This window comes from Mustela erminea, chromosome 7 (genome assembly GCF_009829155.1).
Source record: "Mustela erminea isolate mMusErm1 chromosome 7, mMusErm1.Pri, whole genome shotgun sequence".
Classification (NCBI taxonomy): domain Eukaryota; kingdom Metazoa; phylum Chordata; class Mammalia; order Carnivora; family Mustelidae; genus Mustela; species Mustela erminea.
Window position 1 is genome coordinate 92,398,213 of NC_045620.1, and position 22,128 is coordinate 92,420,340.

Below are 22,128 nucleotides of genomic sequence, written 5' to 3' on the forward strand. Positions count from 1 at the left end.
TGTATATTTCAATGTATCATTTCTGTTTCTCATCCCTTTTCTTGATCAGTCTTGTCAGAATTTTATTTCATTAAAGAATTAGCTTATGAGTTCTGTTAATTTTTGTTCTTTTTCCTTCTCCTCTTCATTAGTGTTTGCCCTTGTATGTTTCTTCCTTTCTTGTTTCTTGACCTTGCTTTGCTGCTCCTGTTCCAACTTTTTCAGTGAGTTGTTTGGCTTGTCTTTGAAATTTACGTTTCCCTCTATTTACTATGTTAAGTCCCGCATATTTTGAAACACTGCACTGGAATTCTAAGTAATTAGCAATTTGGCAAAAGTTTTCTTTTTATTCCCATTTAAAAATTCAATATTAGTTTCCAGTAGTATGTTTTTGACACTGTCACTCTGTTACTCATTTCTGATTTGGGGGGCATGATGGTCTGAGAATATGGTCTGTTTGATAATGAATCTTCAGAATTATTAAGTCGTCCTTTGTGACATACTACATGGACAGTGCTGTAACCCTTCTATATGTGTCTGAAAAGTCCGTCTTCTCTGGTGTTGGACACAGAACTGGACAGAGAGAGATGGGAAGTTAAACACTGAGCCAGAGTGGACATATTCTACAGATTTTCTGAGCTGTTGACAGTGGAAGCCCAGGTGACCTTTATTTTCTTCTTCTTGGACAACAGTTGCTTTTGTTTGTGTTTCCAAATGTTCTTGAAATTGATGTCAGAGGTTTAACACGCACCCCTCCCTTCCCCGGTGGATAAGGGCACTGCTCTGGCCAGCAGGTGACATTTGCCACGGCAGACCAGGTGGATGACTCACTCCTCCTTCCTGGCCCGCCATCTTGCTCTGTGAAATGAGGGGATTTAAAGCTCCTGCCCAGCTCGAACGTTTATGTGCTGTTATTTGTAAGCTCCATCTGCTGTTGGCGTGGTTAGCTGACAATCCTGGCACCACGGGCCAGGCTCCGATGCCAGCGTGGCTGGAAGCTTCACAAACCCGGGCCCTCCAGGGCAAGCATGCTCCCACCCACACATGGGGGATGAGGCCTTCCTTACCGCAACATCAGGGGATGATGTGGCCTTTCCCCTTCTTCTACTTAGTGATAAACATATTGCTTTCTGCGTCATGTTCTCTGTTTTCCAGGCTGCGAGCCCATTTCCAGGGAGAGCAGACATGAAGGACGCTGCTTGGAATGCGGAAATAAACAGGTATCCGTACCCTTGGCAGGCCCAGGGCTTCAGGCCTGCTGAGGGACAAACGCGTGCTCTCTGTTTTATTAAATGTTTTCCTTTTTAATAAACAGTGGGACATGTCAGAACGGTCCGCGGCCGTCTGCCGACGCTGGGGACTGGGGAGGGTGTACTGGTAGGCATCTGAGCTTCTATTTTCCTGTTCTACTCAGCCATGCCCGGAATGCCTTCACCTTGGGATGCCTCATCTTGGTCCCACGGGACCAGCTTCTCCTTCTTTTGGTAAAATCAAGTGACCCTCTCTTGGGCCAGTTTCTACACATCTCAAAGCCCCAGGTGCTGCCCCCAGTCCATTTTCCCATGGTCCAGAGAGTGGAGATGTGGGGGTGGGGTGGGGGTGGGGAGGCTGTGTGCGACTGTGTATTATCCAGTTTATGTACATTATACATGAAGCAAGTATGAATTTGCTTCCCATTGCTCGAATGCAAGAAATGGTACAGCACTTGAAGTTAGCTCTGAACTTTACCTCACCGAGAGGATGAAATGGCCAATATCGGGTATTATTGGGGTGCCCTTCCCCTACCCAGTCCCTGGGGACAACACAGTCCCGCAAGCACCTGAGAAAGGGCCTTCAGTTCTGGGCACCCAGGGGACCCCCATCTTTCCAAGCCCAGGTGACCTGTTGGAGAAGCACTGGTGCCTGCCAGCCTGCCGGGGCCCCTGAGCAAGTACCCATCTCACTCAGCAGCAGACGCTGGTCCAGACCCTGCTTTGGCGCCCCTGGAAGCGGCTCCTACATCCCATTGAGCATGCCCAGCCCTGCGCTGTCAGCAGCTCCGACTCAGAAGCGCCCTCGTGTGGTCACGTATGGGAACGGCGACACCCTTCACCCCCAAAGGGCCCAAGGGCCCGCCCCAGCGTTTGGGTCCTCGTCCTCCTGGTCCCCAAACCCCGCTCTGGGTCTGCAATTCACCTTAAAGACTGGAGGCTGCTCCAGCCTCAGACACTGGATGGGTATTTTTCATGTAGTTCCCAACCCCCCCCCCCAGATAAGCAGATTATTTTAAAATAGTGCGTGCTTTCTTTGTTTCCTTATGGATAATGTTTCAAAGGAGGAGGGGAAGGAAAAGAGAAAAGGAGGGAGAGATTGCTAAGAAGGCTTGAACATTCCAGAGAATGGTCAGGAAGGCAGGGATGAGGGTAGTGAGCTGTAGGGAGGATTGGCAGAGGGCTTTGTCTGGTGTGAGCATTCAGGGCTCTGTCCATCTCCACCTTGCTCCACCATTACCCCAGTACCTCTGGGTCCCCATCCCGCAGGTCCTCACCCTGCAGAGGTAGCCTCAGAAGAGAGATGGTCATCTTAAAGAGACAGTCAGACTTCCCAAGGCAAGTGGTCAACCCTGGACAGTCTGAGAGTCAGTTCTTTAACAGTAAATCAACAATTTAATAAACCAAAAGTCAGTTAAGTTTCTTGTAAGTCAATACTTTAAATTTCCCACCTGAAGGCTGTGGTGGGAGCAGTGAGCAGGCTGGCTGTGGAGAAACGCACTCGGAGAAAGTCGCATCCGCGTGGCCCCGGGCCTCTCGCTGGGTTGCTTCCAAGGGCCAAGCCAGCTCTGTTTGACCTGTCGCTAACACAGAGTTTTCTGGGTTTTCTTGCTCTCTTGTGTTTATGGGAACAGGGGAGTGCTTATTTTTCTCTGGCTCACATTGTTTCTTTTGTCTTTCTAATACTGTTTCTTCCAGTTCTCTGGGATAACTTTTCTTGCTTAGGGCTCAGGGCTGAATTGTGATTTGTCTCGAGGTCAAATGAGGGATATTTTTGTGGAAGACCAGGAAGGGATGTTTTAATTAGAGAGTCTGGGACAGTTGAGAGCTGTGTGTTCTTTTTCACTAGCAACACCTCACCAGGCAGAGTGAGATCAGGGATGACACCCCTGCCACCAAAGGCTAAAAGAGAGGTCCCCAGGCCCTTCCCTGCATAAGCTCACTGCGGCTGGGCAGAGACCACTGCAGACAGGCCAGATTTTCTACCTATTAGCTCCAGCATCTTCTCTGCTTAGGGTCAGTGGGAAAGTGTCCCTCATGGGACGTCCCAGATTTCATCTGTCATGGCTGCTGCTAGTGTTCTCTCCTTGGAGGCTTTCCCTCTCCCGCAGCTCCAACAGGTTTGCGGGTTCTTTCTCTGGTCTAACCCTTCACTCCTTCCACCTCTCAACCCTTCTCCTAGAGCCCTGGAACTCCGCAACCAGCCAGTTACCTCAGAGGCTCAACCTTGCCCCCACGGATGTTTCCTCCTCTCCCTTGCCTTAATTCACACATTCATCCAATACTGGTTGAATGATCATGAGGACTGTTGTTTTGATGCTGAGGAGACAACGGTGGACAAAATAAACCGACTCCTACCTTCCATCCTTGTAGAGAGAGAGCGAGCACCTAACATCTATGATGTCACATGTGGTTAGTGCTGTGAAGAAAAATACAGCAGGGTTAGGGGAGACGGAATGATGGTGTGGGGGCAGTGTGGCTATTCTACATAGGGAAGGAAAAAAAGTGCTTCAAATAGAGGGGAGCCACGTGCCTCTGTGGGGGAAGGGCTACGGAGGAGCCACAGAGGGGCCAGTGTGACCAGTGGGGTGCGCGAGGGGTGAGTGTGATGGGGGAGGTAGGAAGGCATGCGGAAGCATTGTGTATGGGAGCCTGGAGTTCAGCAGAGTGTTAAGGTTGGAAACAAAAAACAAGGAGTCCTAAATTTATATGTGTATTAAAATCACAGAACTAGGTAAGATCACTTTAAAAGTGAATATAAATAAGGGAAAAGAGATGTTACAGGGGCGCCTGGGTGGCTCAGTGGGTTAAAGCCTCTGCCTTCGGCCCAGGTCATGATCTCAGGGTCCTGGGATCGAGCCCTTCATCGGGCTTTCTGCTCGGCAGGGAGCCTGCTTCCTCCTCTCTCTCTGCCTGCCTCTTTGCCTACTTGTGATCTCTGCCTGTCAAATAAATAAGTAAAATCTTTAAAAAGAAAAAAAAAGGAGATGTTACTGACTAAATCTTGAGGATTTCCAAAACTGAGCGGTCTGGATGCTGAGGCAGAAAAGCAGGTGTGGCTGCTGATCATGTCATTTGGCCTAGGGAGGCCATCCCTGACCTGGACCAGAGCAGCTGAGGGGAGGGTGGGGAGGATGGGGAGGATTCCAGAAGGCAGAGGGCACCAGAGGCAGTGAACATGCTTGAATCTTTAGAAGAGTTTTGCAAGGGAACAGTGGACAGTTGAGTTTTCAAGGCAGGAGGAATTTCGGCATGTTTCTGTTCTGATGGGAATCATGCAGGAGAGACAGAGGGAATCAGTAATGATGGGGGGAGAGGGGCGATTACCAGCAGGATGCTCGGGGTCACCCCTGAGCAGGCTGACTCGGATGCATTGGGTGTTAGGACACACACCTTCCACAGGCTGAAGCCTAAGTATCAGCCTGTGGCCTTCCCAGGGGCTCCGCGAAAGTGCTGATGTAGCCTTGATGCTCCCCCGGCCATTCTGGAGTTGAATCCACAGTGAGGACATGAGGATGCGGCTCCCTGCCCTGCCCACCCCCCCAACACCCCCACGGAGCAGGGCTCACAGATCAGCGCAGAGCGTTCTGTGAGGCGCTGCATCAGCCCAGGTTGGGTGCATCTGGGGATATGTTCTTGGGTAAGGTGTACACATTCTTAGCCAAGTCCTCTCCTTGCATGAACTGGGTGGCACTGCAAAGCACTTTCTTCTGAGTCCGACACGAGCGTGTATGCACGGTTCCCAACAGCAGCCAGATGAATCTGGCTGTGCCCCTACAATGAGGCTCCTTGTTGTCTGCGGTGGAGGACACCGGGATGAGACCTGGCCAGGCCCCGTGTTACAGAAGGAGCCAGGAGGGCGGGGCTGTGCGGGTGCAGGAGGTCCACATGCTGCTTCTGGGGCTAAGGAGGAGGCCAGAGGGAAGGCTGGGGTTGGAGCTGGGACCAGGGCAGGTGCTGGGGATGAGGACACTGGAGGAACTCTGGCCCTTATGGGTTCTTGTATTAAGTCTCCTTTTAGTTCCATTATGTGAATAATAATAGGTCTGGTAGACCCTTAGGGGCCAATCATGAATGTTCTGTCACCGCTGGTTGAGTCTGCCTTCTGGGTGTCCGCACGTGGCTCCCTAAACAAAAGGCTCACCACATGTGGTGGAGCAGAGTGGCCTCCCCCAGCCTCTGCTCACACACACTTCCCGTGGGGAGGGGCTCTCCATGCACAGTGAGATTTCCCACGTCCTGGTGTGGCTTCTGATTCAGGTAAACGAGCAGCTCTTCATTTTCCTAGGGAATTTGGGCCCAACTATGGCTTTTCAAGATACTTCGTGTTATACTGGGAAGAGCTGTGGATAGAAGGTCTGGAGAGGGACAGTTTATTTCAAGCTCTGCGGTGATCAGCTTTGGGCCTCGTGTCCTCAAGTTCAACATGTTTTATGTTGCAGGCACTGGAGATGCAGCGGTGATAAAACAGAATTGTTGCTTGTATAAAACGTATATTCTAGTTGGGGAGACAGATGTTAAGCAGATTAAACCAAATACATAGCATGCCAGGCAGTGACAAGTTCTTTGAAGAGAAATAAAGCAGCGTTGGGGTGGGGCATGGGGAGTGTTGCTGGTGTGTGTGTGTCTGTGTTTGTGTGTGTGTGGTTGTGATTTTAAGCGTGATCAGGGAAGGCCTCTATGAATAGGCGACATTTGAGCAGAGATCTGAAGGAGAAAGACGGTTACCTGGTGAGAGCATTTTAGGTGCAAGGAGCAAGCAGGTGTGAAGGTCTTAAGGATGAGCTTGGTCGGTATCCCAGAAGCCCCCAGGCCCAACGGGGCCAAAGAGCGATCAAAGGAGGAGGCTGTGGGAGGTTAGGTTTGAGAAGTGGGAACAGGGCAGGCAGCTTACATATAGCCTCATGACTCATGGTAAGGACTCTGTTACCCTCCCTCAGATGGGAAACATTGGAAGGGTCTGAGAAGAGGGGTGACACAGTTAAAAGAATCACTAAGATGCTATGTGGAGAATCAGCCAAGGGGGCCAAGGGCGGAAGCAGAAAGTCCAGTAAAGAAGCTATTGCAATGGCCCAAGTGAAAGATGGAGTGGGGAAGAGAGAGGTGGAGGATGGTGGGAGCTGTGCATGAGATTTCAGTTGTTCTCTTTCTTTTTGGGGGGCACATAGTAGGTTTGCATTTTCCACCCTCCTTTAAGTTAGGGGTGGCCATACTTGCTTTGGACAACAGAATATGAGCAGAGGAATGTGTGTGGCGTGTAAGTGTGAGAACAAGACCTTGCAACATGCCTTCTCCTGCCTCAGATCACGTGGAGCTATTTGGTCAGGTCCCTAAGTGATCATGATGGGTAGAGTTCCTACCAGCTCAGGCTGGACACGAACAACAAAATAAAGATCTGTGTGTGATGCCTCTGAGATCTGGGGCTTCTGGGCCACTGCAGCACAACCTAATTTATCCTGACGATTCAGATCACAGGAGGGAAGGGTTTGTTCTGAGCAACTGGAATATTGGGCTTTTCATTTCTTGAGACAGGAGGGAGTGGGGGAGGAATGGATTTGGGGGGAAGGATTCTGAGCTTGTTTTTGGACACACTCAGTTTGAGATCGTATCAGGCATCAGGCATCCAAGTGCAGATGTTAAATCAGCAGCTGGAAACGTGGGTCTGATTTCCATGAAGAAGTCAGGCTGGAAATACACACTTGGGGGTTGTAAGCAGGAGGCCAGGTCAGATCCCTAGGAAGTGGGTGCAGGTGGGGAAAAGCGTAGACAGCTTGAAGGCACCGAGTAAAGACATAGAGCAGTGTTGAATGCTGCTGACAGTTCGCTAAGATGAGAACTCTCCACTGACTTGAGAGTGCGCCGGGGAGAGATTAGTGACCTCTGCGAGAGCAATTTGGGGGACATTACAGGAATGAAACTGATTGAAGTGGGTTCAAGAAAGGCTTGAGAGAGAGTGTAGTCGGAGGGTAATTAATTCCTTTGAAGAGGATTGATGTAATAGAATGGTGGCCGTGGGAGAGATTTGGGGTCAATGGGATTTTAAAAATTAAAAGAACATTTTAGATGGAAGACATTACAGTACCTCTGCATGTTTTGGGAACACATACATGTTTCCTTCAGTAGAAAGAAAGATTAAAAAAAATAATTTGGGGGGGGGCACCTGGGTGGCTCAGTCAGTTAAACAACCAATTCTTGATTTTGGCTCAGGGCATGACCTCAAGGTGGTGGGACTGAGCCCCCAACTGGCTCCACACTGAGTGCCCCCTCACATGCAGATGCTCACTCTCTCTCTCAAAAAAAAAAAAAAAGTGTTCATGTAGTTGAGAGGGGCCATTGGATGAAGTAGACACAAGGCTGAGATCCGGCAGAGGCCTGCACTTGGGAACCTGCAGGGCTTGTGCTTTCTGAGGGGCTCGACTCGGGGGTAGGAGGCAGAGATCTGGTATGGACTTCGTGGGGCTTGAATCTGGGCCCAAACTGGCGGCAGAATAGGGTTGTTCTGGATGAGCCATAAGGTTTTTTTCAGGTCTGACAATTGATCATCTCAAAAGTGAACTTTTCCTAACAATCTGGTTCACAGCGCTTTCCTATTCTCCATCTTGCAAATCATTTTGTACTGCTGATGGCCCCCATGAAGCGGGTCTTGGCTCTGGCCCTCGCCCCACTGGTGTGGCTGGCCCTGCTGTCCACGGAGTTGCCCAGGTCTGCAGCTGGCCCAGGAGTTTGAACCTAGCTTCACTGTAGCCGGCGCTCAAGGGCTGCCTGTTTTTTTCATTGGTTAAATTGGAATGTTAGTACTGAGCCCACAGGCTCATGTAGAGGGTGCCAAGAACTCAGCTTGTCTCTGACACCTAAAAGTTTGAGCTGCTAGTATTCTCGCCTGCCTTCACTTCTGCATCTTGGGGCAAGCACAGGTCTCTGTTGTGGATGCTGGGAGACTCCCTGCTGTCCTCCAGATCTGGTCTAGATTTCTTCACTCGTCAAACGGAGTCCTTCACCATCTGACTCCAACTCCTTCTCCAGCCCGGTGTCCCAGCTTCCATGTTCCTTGTATTTCAGACACAGAACTTGCCACTCTCCAACGTATGTCTCTTTTTTTGTCTTCCATTATTTCACAAAAGATACCCCGCCCCCACCTACCAACCTGGAGAAATCCTGCCCGTTCTTTAAAATTCAACTTAAGTAATAGGTTTTCCTAGAGGATGTCCCTGACCTCCCTCTGGACACCTCTGATCCCAGGCTGGCTCATTCTTAATTCTGTCCCCTCCCTCTAAGTTTGTCTGGCTGTCCTACCTGTGATGAACTCCTCAAGAGTAGGAGCTGTTTTGTTTCTTTCTTTATTTTTAGTGCCTTTAAAGGCACCTGGCACCAATAAATATCTTGGGTGATTGGTTACTCCTTTTTTTTTTTTTTTTTTGAGAGTGACATCGACAGACCCTGAGCAGGGAAAGGGGGGTCAGAGAGAAAATCTTAAGCAGACTCCACCTCCAGTGTGGAGCCCTACCTTGGTACTTGACCCCAGGACCCTGAAATCAAACCTGAGTGGAAATCAAGAGTTCGGCTTCACGGACTGAGCCACCCAGGCGCTCTGGTTATTCCCTCCTTTGTATCCATTTCTTTCCCAGCCCTAACTTTCCACACTGGATTATTTATCAAGGATCTGTCGTCTCCATCAATCCATAAATGTCATGGAAGACCAGACGTTAGCTTTATTCCTACCCGTGTCACCACAGTATAACACACAGCAGCCACACAGGAGTGGCTCAATAAAGGTTAAAATAGAATGAAAGGATTCCCCACATTTTCAAGTGCCCGCGGGTTCCCCGCAGATCATGAGGTGGCCTCCAGGTGGCGCCCGCCACTCAGAGGTGGTGACGCTTGGGGTGGGGTTGGGGGGCGGGGTATCGCGGCGGCGCAGGGCCAGGTGCCCTTGGCTGCGTGGACGCACCACTTTGGTGCGTTGTCTGCCTACGCAGTTGGACCTCGCAAATATTTTAGAAAGGTTAACTAGGGAGGGGTGAGGAGGGCTGCCGCCTTCCGGTGCCTCTTGAGTGATGTTTAAGTCTCTGGTGCTGGCAGGCGAAGGAGTCCCATCTCTGCTGGCGGCTGGCTGCCAGCTGCGACACGCATACACACAAAATGTTATTTATCGGTCATAATGGTGATAAAAGCAAGTGCATGACTTGTCCAGCACACTTACTAGGTGTCAAGCACTGTTCTAAGTGCTTTACATATATTAATTCAAAGGCACATTATAAGATCAGAAAAAATAAAATTGACATTTTATAGCGAGGAAACTCAGGTTATGAGGTTAAAGAACTCAGCCAAGATTGCTCATTTAACCAGTAGCAGAGATAGGGATAGACCCCAGGCCGTCTGGTGCCAGGACGTGCAGGCTTTCCACTCTGCAACATGGCTTCCCTCTGGCTGCTGAGCTGTGTGGCCAACTGCCCAACCATCTAGCGCCCAGCCAACAAGGCTACATTCATTTAGCACCTGCCGTATGCCAAGTACCTGCCCTTGCCTTGGGGATAAGCAGGTGAAAGAGAGAAAGCATCTGCCTTTCAGGAGCCTCAGGCTGTCAAGGGAGACCAGAGTGTTGGGGTGTGTGTGTGTGTGTGTGTGTGTGTGTGTGTGTGCCAACTAGATGCCCAGGACAGTGGCGGGAATGGAGATGCCAGCCTTCTCACTGTCTTCCCAGGCAGCCCACCTGGCTTTTTTTCTGGTGTCCCATTCCTATATTGGTCTTCCTCTTTTTTTTTTTTTTTGTCCATCAGTCTTGGTACTAGAAACCTGTTGGGGCTCAGGCAGCCCCCTCTCCAGTTTCATCCTGGAAAACTTGCCTCCATTGTCCTCACATTTTCCCATTGCCATCCTGACTCCATCACCTACAGCTGCGGCTTGCCCAGCCTCCACTGAGCTCAGCTTTCCAAGGCCCCAGCACAGCCACGCCATGAGCTCCACCTGTGAAGTCCTCATGCCCCAGCTTGAGAGCTGGATAGTTTTTATTATCAGTAAATAATAAAATCACTTGTGGCTCAATCACACTTCTACTTCCACCCCAGCTAGTGTTGTCTGTGAGACCTGCAGACTCTAGTCTCTCCTTTTCTTTGAATGCATCAGTCCGCTGCTTGCCCATCCTAGACACACCACAGGTGGTCACTGGAACCCTGTGATGGTCCCTCAACTTTTCTGTCTCCATGTAAACACCTGCTCTCGAAGTCCACCAGGCTGCTTCAGCTGGGATCGGCTTTCTCTGCCTCACTGGGGAGCTGCAGGAATCCACACAGTTGGCAGGTTGGTGCCTGGTAGGGCTGGCTGCATGATTTGTGGGACCCACTGCAAAATGTTTGTTAAATCTTTGTTAAAAATTCTAACAGGGGCGCCTGGGTGGCTCAGTGGGTTAAAGCCTCTGCCTTTGGCTCGGGTCATGGTCTTGGGGTCCTGGGATCGAGACCCACATCGGGCTCTCTGCTCAGCGGAGAGCCTGCTTTCCCCTCTCTCTCTGCCTGCCTTTGCCTACTTGTGATCTCTGTCTGTCAAATAAATAAAATCTTAAAAAAAAAAAATTCTAACAAGTTCAAGATGGTGACACCAAGGCATTAAATGAAGTACAAGCCCTTCCAAGCATGGGACTCTGTGAGACTGCACAAGTCACACAGTCCTGGAGCCGTGATGCTAGGTCATAAACATGATTCCCCCTTCGCAGAGCTTGCAGGGCTGACTGGTCCCCCTTAGTGTCTCAGAGCTGCTATCTGTCCTGCCCTCTCCATCGGCCGGCTACTGCTGCCGTCCTCAGCTATCCCATAATGTTTCAGTCCCAGACAACCTCTCTCCCCCTCACTTGCATTCTGGAAGGCTTTCTTGAGTGGAGGAGAAAGGCTGGAGTTCCCACCAGGGTGAGAGCCATTTGGACCGCATGGCATGGGAGACAAAGACTGAGAATCTCTGTCACAGTGAGCCCTCTCAGAGCCTGGTCTCCTCGGCTGCTCGTGTGACTGAATCCAGACGTCAAGGGAAGAAAGAAGCTGAGAAAGAACCAAGCAGCTGGGCTCACTCTGGCTAAGTGTTGATGAGGCATTTCACATGTGTTCCTGGATCTATCCCTTTAGGGGCCCTTTATGTTCCCCTTTTTATCACTTTAGAGAGGAGGGAATAGGCTCAGAAAGGTTGCGTGCGATCTTGCTTCATGTCGCACAGCTAGTAACTGGCAGCTGCAGGCGTTAAGCCTCGGTTGGTACGAGGACAAAGTCTGCATGCTTTTTCCCTTTCTGTGTCCCTCTCCAAAGGGGCAGCGTTAGGTCTGACACTTACACACACACTGAATCCAGCTCTTCTTCCTGCCCCTCCCTCCACCGCAGCGCAGTGATTACCTCCTGAGGAAATTCAATTTCCTCCCCAGAGCCTGCTGAGGTGATGGGTGTACACTTCCATTTACTGATAATGAACGCTCCCCAGCATTCAGGAAGAATTCACCTCTCACGAGGGGTTCTTGCCCCGTCCCTCTTCTTCCAGCCTCTCCTTTCCATCGGGCTGGGAAGGAACGGGGGAGGACTCTGTCCACTTCTGTTCCGCAGTGGCCTATAGTTCCCACGCTCCCTGGACATCTCTCACAGTCTCCTCCCCCACTTGAGGCTTTGCCACCTGCCTGGTCTGGGCCACAGCTGGGGCCACTGCTGTCCTATTACGGATTGTCCTCTGCCATGCCCTTCCCATAGCTCCACGAGCGGTATATAGGAAACACGGAAATGAGACCACTGACTGCATAGTGGATGATGTTAAGGTGGTTTTTTCTTTGTCTAGGTGTGCTAAAGGCATTGAGGTTCTATTTTTTTTTTTTAAAGAATTAGTTTTAGGAGACATACACTGAAGCATTAATTGATGAAATCAAGGATACTTGGGCTGGCCTGAAAATACAGGAGGGGGCACCTGGGTGGCTCAGTCGGTTAACTTAACGGCTGCCTTTGGCTCAAGTCATGATCCCAGGGTCCTGGGATTGAGCCCCACATCGACCTCTGTGCTCAGCTAGGGAGCCTACCTCTGCCTACCACTGCCTACCACTCTGCCTGCTCGTGCTCTCTCTCACATCAAATAAAATCTTAAAAAAAAAGAATATTAAAAAATAATAATACAGGAGGGGAAACATAGGTGGGAATTTGGACCGAACAAGACCGACTCCGAGCTGTTGGTGGCTGAGCCTTGGTGAAGGGCCCATTGGGGTTCACTGTATTCTTCATCTGCTTCTGCCTTTGTCTGAATTTCTTCATAGGAAAAGATTTAAAGAAATGTATTAAAATAAAGGGCATTAAAATAAAGAGCAGTAGACCCAAGAACTCTTGAGTGTAGGTGAGTGGGGATGTTGGGCAGAGTGGGGAAGTTGCCTAAAATTGGCAAGTGTACCGAAATGAAGAAATATCATATTTGGGCTTTTCTAGAATTAATATGCAACCAGGTATCTCTTTCCCTTCCTCTCTGCCACCCTCTAGCCCCGCACTGCCCCTATCATCAGCCAAGACAGGGCAGGGCCCAGTGTTCGTCTCTGTAAGCCCGCCTTCTTCACATGTGTTCCTGGGATGCTGGGGGCCTGTGCAGGCCCGAGGGGAGCTTCCCCAGGCTTCTCAGCAAATGGCCGCAGCTACTCTTGCCCCTCTGCCGAGCGACTGAGCTCTGGCCCATACCTTGACCGTTGCTTCTCCCACTGGCTGAGGAGTGCTTGCTTGGGTGGGGACTTCGGAAGGAGGCTGGCAGCAGACAACCCCTCCCCTGGGCTCCACTGTGTCCAGGGAAGCCTCTTCTGTTTTCTCAGGCTGCAGTCCTGGACCTTTGTTTCAGGAGCCCTGTTTTGGCTCTGGTGGGGGCCAATCCCTCCCCACAGGAAAAGTCCAAGGGCCAAGCCAATGCCAACAGGGTCAGTCCTTTCTGAGTGTCCTATCCCTTGGGTACCTGGGACCCAAAACTCTCTGCTCAAATGCCCCAGCCTCTTCCAGAACTGTAGGGGCCTCTTCCCCCATCAGTCCTGCCTGTGGGGAGCTCACCTGGGCCTCAGGGACCACCAAGGCCAGCTGTTTTTTTTTTCTTTTTAAAAGATTTTATTTATTTATTTGACAGAGATCACAAGTAGGCAGAGAGGCAGGCAGAGAGAGAGGAGGAAGCAGGCTCCCTGCTGAGCAGAGAGCCCGAGGCGGGGCTCGATCCCAGGATCCTGGGATCATGACCTGAGCCGAAAGCAGAGGCCCCAACCCACTGAGCCACCCAGGTGCCCCAAGGCCATCTGTTTTAAGCAAGGCTTTGGATAGAATTTAGGCATGTGGGTGGAGCTGGGGGTAGAAGGAAAATATGGGAATGCAGGCAGATTGCTTTGCAAATTTTAGGGGCAGGTGTGGGTCTGGGGTCTGTCAGGGAAAGGAAAATTACTATTCCTTCCTTCTTACTGAGTAACTCCCTTCCCTACACTTTTCTTCCTTTAGGGTGGATTAAAAGGCTTCTTCAGGAAAAACACACCAATCAACAAATGGGCAAAAAAAACAGTACTTCAGACTATACTTCACACAAACTGCACAACCCATAGGCTCAGACGGAGCACTCAGCAGACCACCCACCAACATGCCTTTGAAAGAATACTCTTAAGGGATTTGGGGGGACAATTGGCCTCTATAGAGGACAGATGGGAACTGACATATGCCTGAAGCTGGTAGGGATAGAGAACATCTCAGAAGAGGAGACTATGGGACGTATGTCTTGCTGGTGAGTTGAAGGATTCTCCTCTAGGGTAAGGGTTCCCAAGCTGTTTCTGCAGAATCTCCTCTTCAAATGTCAGCTGGCTTGGAAAGCCAATGTGAGGAGCAAATGCTGTGGAGCTAGTCCAGCTGAAACAGGGCTAGGGGGTAGGTGACAGTCCTGGCTGGGGACGTCCACCTGCTCCAGAGGAACGAGGTGGAAACTTCTAGATCTGGGGAGTGCACGAGATGAGGGGAGCGCAGGTCAGGGGGCATCAAGGTGTTCCAGGCCCTGGGAGTCAGAGCTCTGGGTCAAGGCTGAGAGGAAAGGGACCTATGCTGGCCACGGGACAGTCTCAATTCTCCTCCGGGCCAGAAGACACCGGCAGTTACCATTAGCTAGCTTTGAAAAGATAATGTAAAAAGCTGCCTGTACTGTGCAAGGAGCTAGGTAAACGTTAGATGGTTTCCACAGTGAATGGGGAGGTGTGGATGTTCCTGGCCAGGTTTTCCATCTGGCTCCCCACCATGACTCTTCTTCAGCCTCTCCATGCGGGTGATGAAGCTGACCTCACTCAGCTCAGACTCACCCTTCCATCCCCTACTCTGTGGCACCAGGGCTGGGACTCTGCAAACCAGTTCTCTGTGGCAAGCAGCTCTGTCCATGAGGGGCTGTGAGTAGGCCTGCTCCTTCCCTGCTGCTTTCTGGTCCTCTGAGCAACGCTCCAGCAATGAGCTTCCACCTTGCTGGGACCGTTTCTTCTCACGGCAATGTGTCCCCATTTCTAGCTGTTTCCACAAGTCCAGCACCAGTGTCAGAGATACCAGGCAGTCACCCCTCATCGGGGGTCAGGGTCTCAGCTCTGCAGGCCCCTGTTCCAAGCCTCTAAGTGACCGGAACCCCCATCTCTCGCCTTTGAGAAGCCCTTCTCTACCTTGATAGTCTCTTTTTGCCTTTTCAGCCTCCAATACCAGCCTCACCTATTGCCTAGATTAAATTCCCTCTGTTAAAATGACTGGAGTGGGTCCTGGGCTCCAACCGAGAGTGCCTGGTACACACCCTTGGAGGCACTGGTCTGGAAGCTGACCAGGGCAGATCCCTGCCTGGCTGGGCTGCTTTGAGGGGCCTGACCTCAGGAACTGCCAGCAGCCCCAACAAGACAACCCCTATGGGAAAGGAGCTCTGTGCTCACAGGAAAATTCTCCTAATCCAACGCAACATTTATAAACAAACTCACTCCAGGAGGGAAGGTTTAATTTAAGAAAGCCAGTAGGGACCCTAAATCCTTTCAACCCAATCAAAGCTGTCAGAGCCTGTTAGCATCAGAGCTAGTCAGGTGGCCCTGAAGCTGCCGTCCGCCCCCGACAGCCGTCCTGTCACCAAGGAAACCACACGTCAGAGCAGAAAGCCATGAATGGGCCCCCCTGGAGCCAGCCTGAGACTCAGTCATCTGACATGTTGTCATTTTCAGCTCTGCCGAAGTGCAGCCTCTCCTGCAAGAATGATTCTCTGAAACTTCTCTGCCTCCATTCCCCCCATCTTCTGTCTCCCAAATTGATAATAGGCCCACTTCTGAGAAAGACAAGTACTGGCAGGCATGACAGAAAACAAGAATAGTCCCTTGCATCCTCAACAAAGATAAGGCATCCTGTCTGCAGCACTGACATCAAGATTAGCACCGTTGGGACACCCCTACCTACCTCCCCAGACCCAGATGACTTGTGGTCATCTAAGGCCCCTGAGTGCTGGTCATGAACCTGCCCCCCAGTCCTGGACAGCAGTTCTGGGACAGCATGATGATGCATGGTGATCTTCTCCTCTAGTTGAATTGAAGTTTGTTGTCACCACCCTGCAAAAGACTAAACAAACCTCTATCTTATCAATGACAGATAACTTCAAATGTGACAAGAGGATTTACTCACTCATCCAATCATACCATAAATATTTACTGAGCTCCTCCTGTGTGTCTGGCCCCAGGCTAGGCAGTGAGGTTAATAATCACTTTTTAGTCCTGGATGGAGCCAAAGGGCACTTAGGATGGTCAGAGGACAGTTCGGAGGAAGGGATATTATTAGGTATGTTTCAGATGTCCGCTGCTATGTAACAAACCACCACAAAACTTAGTGGCTCAAACAATGACTGCAATTATTTTCTCATGAATCTACAATTTAGCCAGGGGTTGGTCGGGACAATGTGTCTCTGTTCAACCCAGCATCAGCTGGGGCAGCTTGGAAGCTAGGGACGGGACTCATCTGAAGGCATCCTCATTTACATGTCTAGTAGTTGATGCTGGCTGTTGGCAGGGATCTCAGCTGGGGCTGTCAACTGAGACACCTGCAGGTGACCTCTCCATGTGGTTGCTTGTCTTTTTCATAGTACGGTGGCAAGTTCCCAGAGGGAGCCTCCCAAGGGAGAACTAGGTTGGAAGCTGTATCATCTTTTTTTGACCTAGTGTTAGCGCTTACACAGAGTCAATTCTACAGCATTTTATTCATAGAAGCACGTGGCTAAGGCCAGTCCATATTCAAGGGGGAGGAGAATTGGACTCTACCTTCTGACAGGTTAAAGTCTAAGAATTTGTGGATATGTTTAAAACTATGGCAAGCTATGACTAAAAGAAGAAATTAGAAGAAGAGCATTGAAGGAGGTCCTAGTGTAGAAAAAAGCTTGTTGAGTTCAAGGCAATGAAAGGCCAGCAAGTGAGCAAGGGGGAATGATGTATGGGATGAGGTTAGAGGGAAAGAACCACATTAACCAGCTGTAGGAGTTTAGGTTTTATTCTAAGTGCAGTGGGAGCAACTGAAAGATTTAATATTTAAATTCACATCCTGAAAGGAAGGATCCTCCAGTTGTTACATGGAGAATGGATTGAAGTGATACAGGAATAGGGAAAACCAGTTAGGACATTGCTAGAGAGGTCCAACAGAGAGAGGATGATGGCTTGGACTAAGAATACTGGCACTAGAGATGAAGATAAGTAGATGCACTTGAGAAAAGGTGGGAAAGGTGGAAAGAATTTTTTTAATAGACTGGATGTGAGAGTGAGGAAAAGGAAAGTAGGCAAGAAGGACTCTCAGGTTTCAGGCATGAGCATCTGTGTGTGTAATGGAGGCTTTGATTGGAAGACTGCGGGGCAGTGACAGGGGGACTTGTTGATAGGGGTGATAGGTAAAATTTCGAGTCTAATTTTAAGTACTAAAGTTTGAGATGTTTGTGAAATATACCAGTAACAATAAACAGACAGCTGGGTATGTGAGCTTGAAACTCAGTGGAGAGTATGGGGTTGGAAATACAAATTTGGGAATCATCAGCAGCGTATAGATGGTATTTAAAGCCATGGGTCTGGATGAGATCACTTGGGGATCTAGAGTGAGCAAGGGTATGAGGATTTAGTCCTAGAAAGAGTAGCCTGAAAAAGAGTGAAGAGTGGACAAAGAGATAAGAGGGAAATCAGAGCACTGGATGTTACAGAAACAATGAGAGGAGGCTTGGAAAGAGTGAATTCAGAAAGAAAGACTTGGTCTAAGGCTCCTCCAGGTCTGAATGTCTATGATTTCATGAATGTCTCAAATCCCCTAAAGCTAAGAAATTCTGTGACTGTATTGCATCTTTGAAAAAACAAACTTCCTGGTGAATTTTTCTGTCTCTCCAAAGACCATAAAAAAATAATTCTTGAAAATAAGAAATTCTGTATCTGGGCCTTAAAGCAATTGTGGGTGCAGTCAAGCCCAGAACAAAAATGGAGATGCCTGGAAGGAAGCTAGGGCATAAATGGCAGTGGAAAAATAATGTGGGGTTTTCTGATATCTGATTCCAGGAGAGATGGTTTAGTCATAGCAGACCCCACAGGTGACTAGAGACAAATGGCAGCCCTTGTCTTTATATAGGGACCTGTGTGGACCCCAACCCTTGTTTTCTCCCCTTTGGAGCACTCTCTGAATCTGCACTCTATGTGCAGGGTTAACTTGTTAGGCAAGGCACTCCAGGTTTGTGTCAGTGGAGTCATCGGAGGGTTCTCAGCTAGACCCTGGTCTGGGAGGATAGTCTGGCACTGGGATTCCTTCTGCTCGCTGGTGTGGGATTGTGTTAGGGTGGGTCACCAGAATGGCACTGACACACCGATTGAGGGTGACTCTCACATAAGACACAGAGTGAATTCAAGTCCAACATGTGCACTTGAGCCGTGTGTGTGGGCCCATGCCTCAGCTTACACAAGTCTGTGTTTAAGTGCTGTCTCTGATTTATGTCACCCAAAGGTGTGGGATAGTGGCAGGCTTCCTTTACTCTGTGTACTCCCTTGCCTCTTGAGGTCGTCACCCCCTACAGGCTTCACACCACCTTTGAGGAAGGCCTTCAGGGGTGGCTATGCATTAGCTCCTCTGAGGGATACTAAGACTGTTGCTTTGCCACACCTGTAGGTTCTTCCAACCGATGTCCTCTCTTGCCTTCAACTGATATGGTCATGCTGTGCTTTCCCAAGTCTGTCTTGAGGCTATGCTGAATAAGGAATGGACATTCCTTACATGAGTGAGACTTGTTTTTCTTGCTCGTTCCATGTCTTCTTGCCTTTCCTCCCTGTTGGTAGTGGTGTGTGAAAGCAGGGATACAGGCAACGACTAGAAGTAATAATATTCTGACCATGTAATGTGATTATGGCCTAAAGAATTAGAGAATACATGTTTGAAGACATGTTTTTTCCTAACACTATAACACTCCAACCAGAAAATTTAACATAATCAGAAAATGGATTATCATTCATATTTTTCTGCACATTCTGGGTAAGACTTACATTCTTGGTCATCATCAGTGAAGCACAGAGACAACCTTCAATAGAGTTTTTGGAGGCCAACATGCATGGTTGCTGTGATGGATGGCGCAATGTCATAACTAATGATGCGATCAGCACTAAATTAATAGTACTAGAGAACTGCAGAGGCACCAAACAAAACAAAACAAAACAAAAAAAACCCACCAAAAAAACCCCACCCCAAAACAAAAAACCCAACCCCCAAACCATCTTGTTTCAATACAAATAGGTTTCAAAGCATGACCTTGTGAATAGTTCTTGCTGCAAGAGATAGAATGTTAGCCCAAAGAGCAAGAAGAGATGCTTCCTGCATCTGAACAGAAGTACTTGGTGCCTGGACTCTATAAAGAATCTTCATGTGGAGTGATAGAACAATAAACACGTAAGTCCCTCTTTGCTACTGATGATTCTAAATCTTCATTGATAAATGTCAACATCTCACATGGGCCCACAAATTCTGAAACACATTTTTTTTGGAAATGCATTTTATTTAATTTATTTATTTTTTAAAGATTTTATTTATTTATTTGACAGACAGATATCACAAGCAGGCAGACAGGCAGGCAGAGAGAGGGAGAGGAGGAAGCAGACTCCCTGCAGAGCAGAGAGCCCGATGCGGGACTCGATCCCAGGACCCTGAGATCATGACCTGAGCCGAAGGCAGCGGCTTAATCCACTGAGCCACCCAGGCGCCCCTGGAAATGCATTTTAAAATCAAATTGTTAAGGTGGACAAGAACCCTGAAAAAAATATCTTTCCAGGGTTCTGCCCACCAGGGGTGTCCTGGGTCATCGGTGATCTTGAAAATGGTCTCAGTGGACTGGTGGTGATAAGTATCTCATTGCAGTAAGTGCAAGAGGGACTGAGAAGAGAAAAATTGGAGACAATGAATATAGACTAAGTTTTAAGAAAACTTTTGCTGTAAATAAGAGGCAAATAAATGAGGCAGAAGTTAGAGGGGGCATGGGGTGAAGAATATGCCTTTTTTTTTTTAGGTGTATGCTGATGGGCATCGTTCAGCAGAGGGAGGAAAAGTCGATGCTGTAGGAGCAAGAGCAGTTTCCTTGAGTGGGCAAGAAGGGATGGCAACCTCATGGAGAGAGGTCATGGGGTTGGCCGTGAAGAGGGGCTTGGGCATCTTAGCATAGTAGTGGGTAGGAAGGCAAAGTATGTGGGTGCATGGGTGGCCAGGTGTGTAGGTGTGTGGTGGTGAGTGGGCAGAAGCTCTCTTCTCAGTGTTTCTATTTTCTCCATAAAATAGGAAGTGAGATCATCAGCAGAGAGAGCACGTGGACAGTGAGGTGATGTGTGTTTGAAGAGGTGGGAGACAGGAAGCACTGCGTGGGTGAGCAGGCCAGGGAAATGTGGTAGGATTGCTGGCTGCCCTGATACACTCTTGAGACTGACAAGACTAGTGAGACCTGTCAGTTTGGTTTTTGTTGTTGGTGTTTTCTCTTGTCACGCATAGCTGCATGGGTGGCTGTCAGTGTAGAACAGGCATAGGATTCGATTTCACCGGGGTTAACATGCTGTTATCAGTCCATTGCCTCTTGGTAATGAAATCCAACTTCATTGCTTGCTGGTGATGTTGGGATATTTCTCTGTGGCCAGATGACATGATGCTGTGCTTCATCAGTAGAGGGCACTGGAGGGAAAAGGTGGCATTTCCTGGTTCCAGTGTGCTTTTTCCAGAGCAGGCTTGTGTAGGGCATAGTGGCAGGCAGTGTGCAACACCTCTTCAAAAGCATCTTCTCAGAGCACCCGGACGGTGACTTGCCAGCAAGTCCGCCAGCAGGCACTTCGGTGACTTCACTGCTCAGCGAGTGCTATACCCTCTTCACCAAGGTTTTGATTTTTGCTCTCCTATGTTCATTCCATCATTGGGTTTTCTGCCCCAGCTCTGGGGGGTAGTGGCTGCTCCCTATACTTGTAATTCTTCTCTTCTTTAGTTGTCTTTAATCCTTAATAGTCAATGCCCATTATAATCAGTAATTTTTTATATTAAGCTTTCATTTCTACTTTTTTCCTTGGTACCATCTTAGCTTCAGAAATAAAGAACAAAAAAATACTCCAAGATTTCATTAAATTTTCAAAACTTTGGGTCTTATTTAATCCCTAGTTCCCAAGGAGATGATTATCATATAGATATTAAGGGGAATGCATTAACAAAGAAGTAACAGCCATGGTGGAGAGGAAGGCTGATCCACATGAGGACTTTGAGAGTGCTGGTGTATCAGCAGGCCTTTGGGAGTTCTGTTTACTTGAGTAAAATTGGTAGAGAGGATATTGATACTGCGGTTGGACTCTAGAACACTAGTGTATTAGTTTTGTGCCATAACAAAGTACCATAAACTGGGTCTGAAGGCTAGACATCTGAAATCAAAATTCAAGGTGTTGCCATGGTTGATTCAGTTGCCATTAATGATGTGTGTCCTCCTCAAACTTATATGCTGAAGCCCTAAAGCCTAGTACCTCAAAATGTGACCTTCTTTGGAAGGAGAGTCTTTAGAGAGGTGACTATATTTGGAGATAGGGTCTTTAACAGAAATAATTAAGGACAAACTGTAGTCATAAGAGTGGGGCCCTGATCTGATAGGTAAGACAAAATACCAAAGAGCTCTCCCTCTGTGTGCATGCACAAAGAAGAGATCACACACAGTGAAAAGGTGGTTGTCTACAAGCCAGGCAGAGAGTTTTCCCTAGGAACCAAATCAACTGACACCTTGATTTTGAATTTCTCAGCCTCCAGAAGTAAATTTCTGTTGTTAAAGCCACCAATCTACATTATTTGGTTATAGCAGCCCAAGCAGACCAACCCAACTGATTTAAACTATGTCTTCCCCATTAGAAATTGATTTCCCCAACATCACCTCTATTTCCCCAATATTACCAGTGCCTGGCATGGTGCCTCTCACATGGTGGGCACTCAATAAATATTTGTTGAATGAATGATTAGTAAATCAATGAGATGAGAAGTGTTAGTGTCGTCATTATATGGTGGAGAAAATTAAAAGATATGAAAAGATATTTAGTAATCACAACCCAGAGACACAAATGGCATTTTACTAACCCAAATTAACTAAAAATGGGCCAAGATAAAAAACATCTTCCGGTGCCAATTGTATTAGGAGTTAGTGTAGCTGGTTATTGAAAATGGTCATATATGCTTTGAATTCACCTATCATCCTTTCTCTAACCTGGATCAGAGATTTGCCAATCTGCATCTAGTTCTTTCCCTGTAAATCAATGCTCTCAGAGTTAGGCAGACAGATATGAAACTTAGTGGAATTTCACTGGAAAGGCAGTCAAGGGCTATCAGAGGTTGAGGATTTGGGGACGCCTAGGTGGCTCAGTGGGTTGAGCCTCTGCCTTTGG

General features: G+C 48.6%; 1 long non-coding RNA gene across 1 annotated transcript; it reads left to right on the forward strand.

Moving 5' to 3' along the window:
• Nucleotides 1–140: 140 nt before the first annotated feature.
• LOC116595806 lies at nt 141–4,068 on the forward strand. The gene is made up of 3 exons (XR_004287861.1): nt 141–639; nt 1,135–1,199; nt 1,394–4,068. It is a non-coding gene; the product is annotated as an uncharacterized LOC116595806 (long non-coding RNA).
• The last annotated feature ends 18,060 nt before the right edge of the window (nt 4,069–22,128 follow it).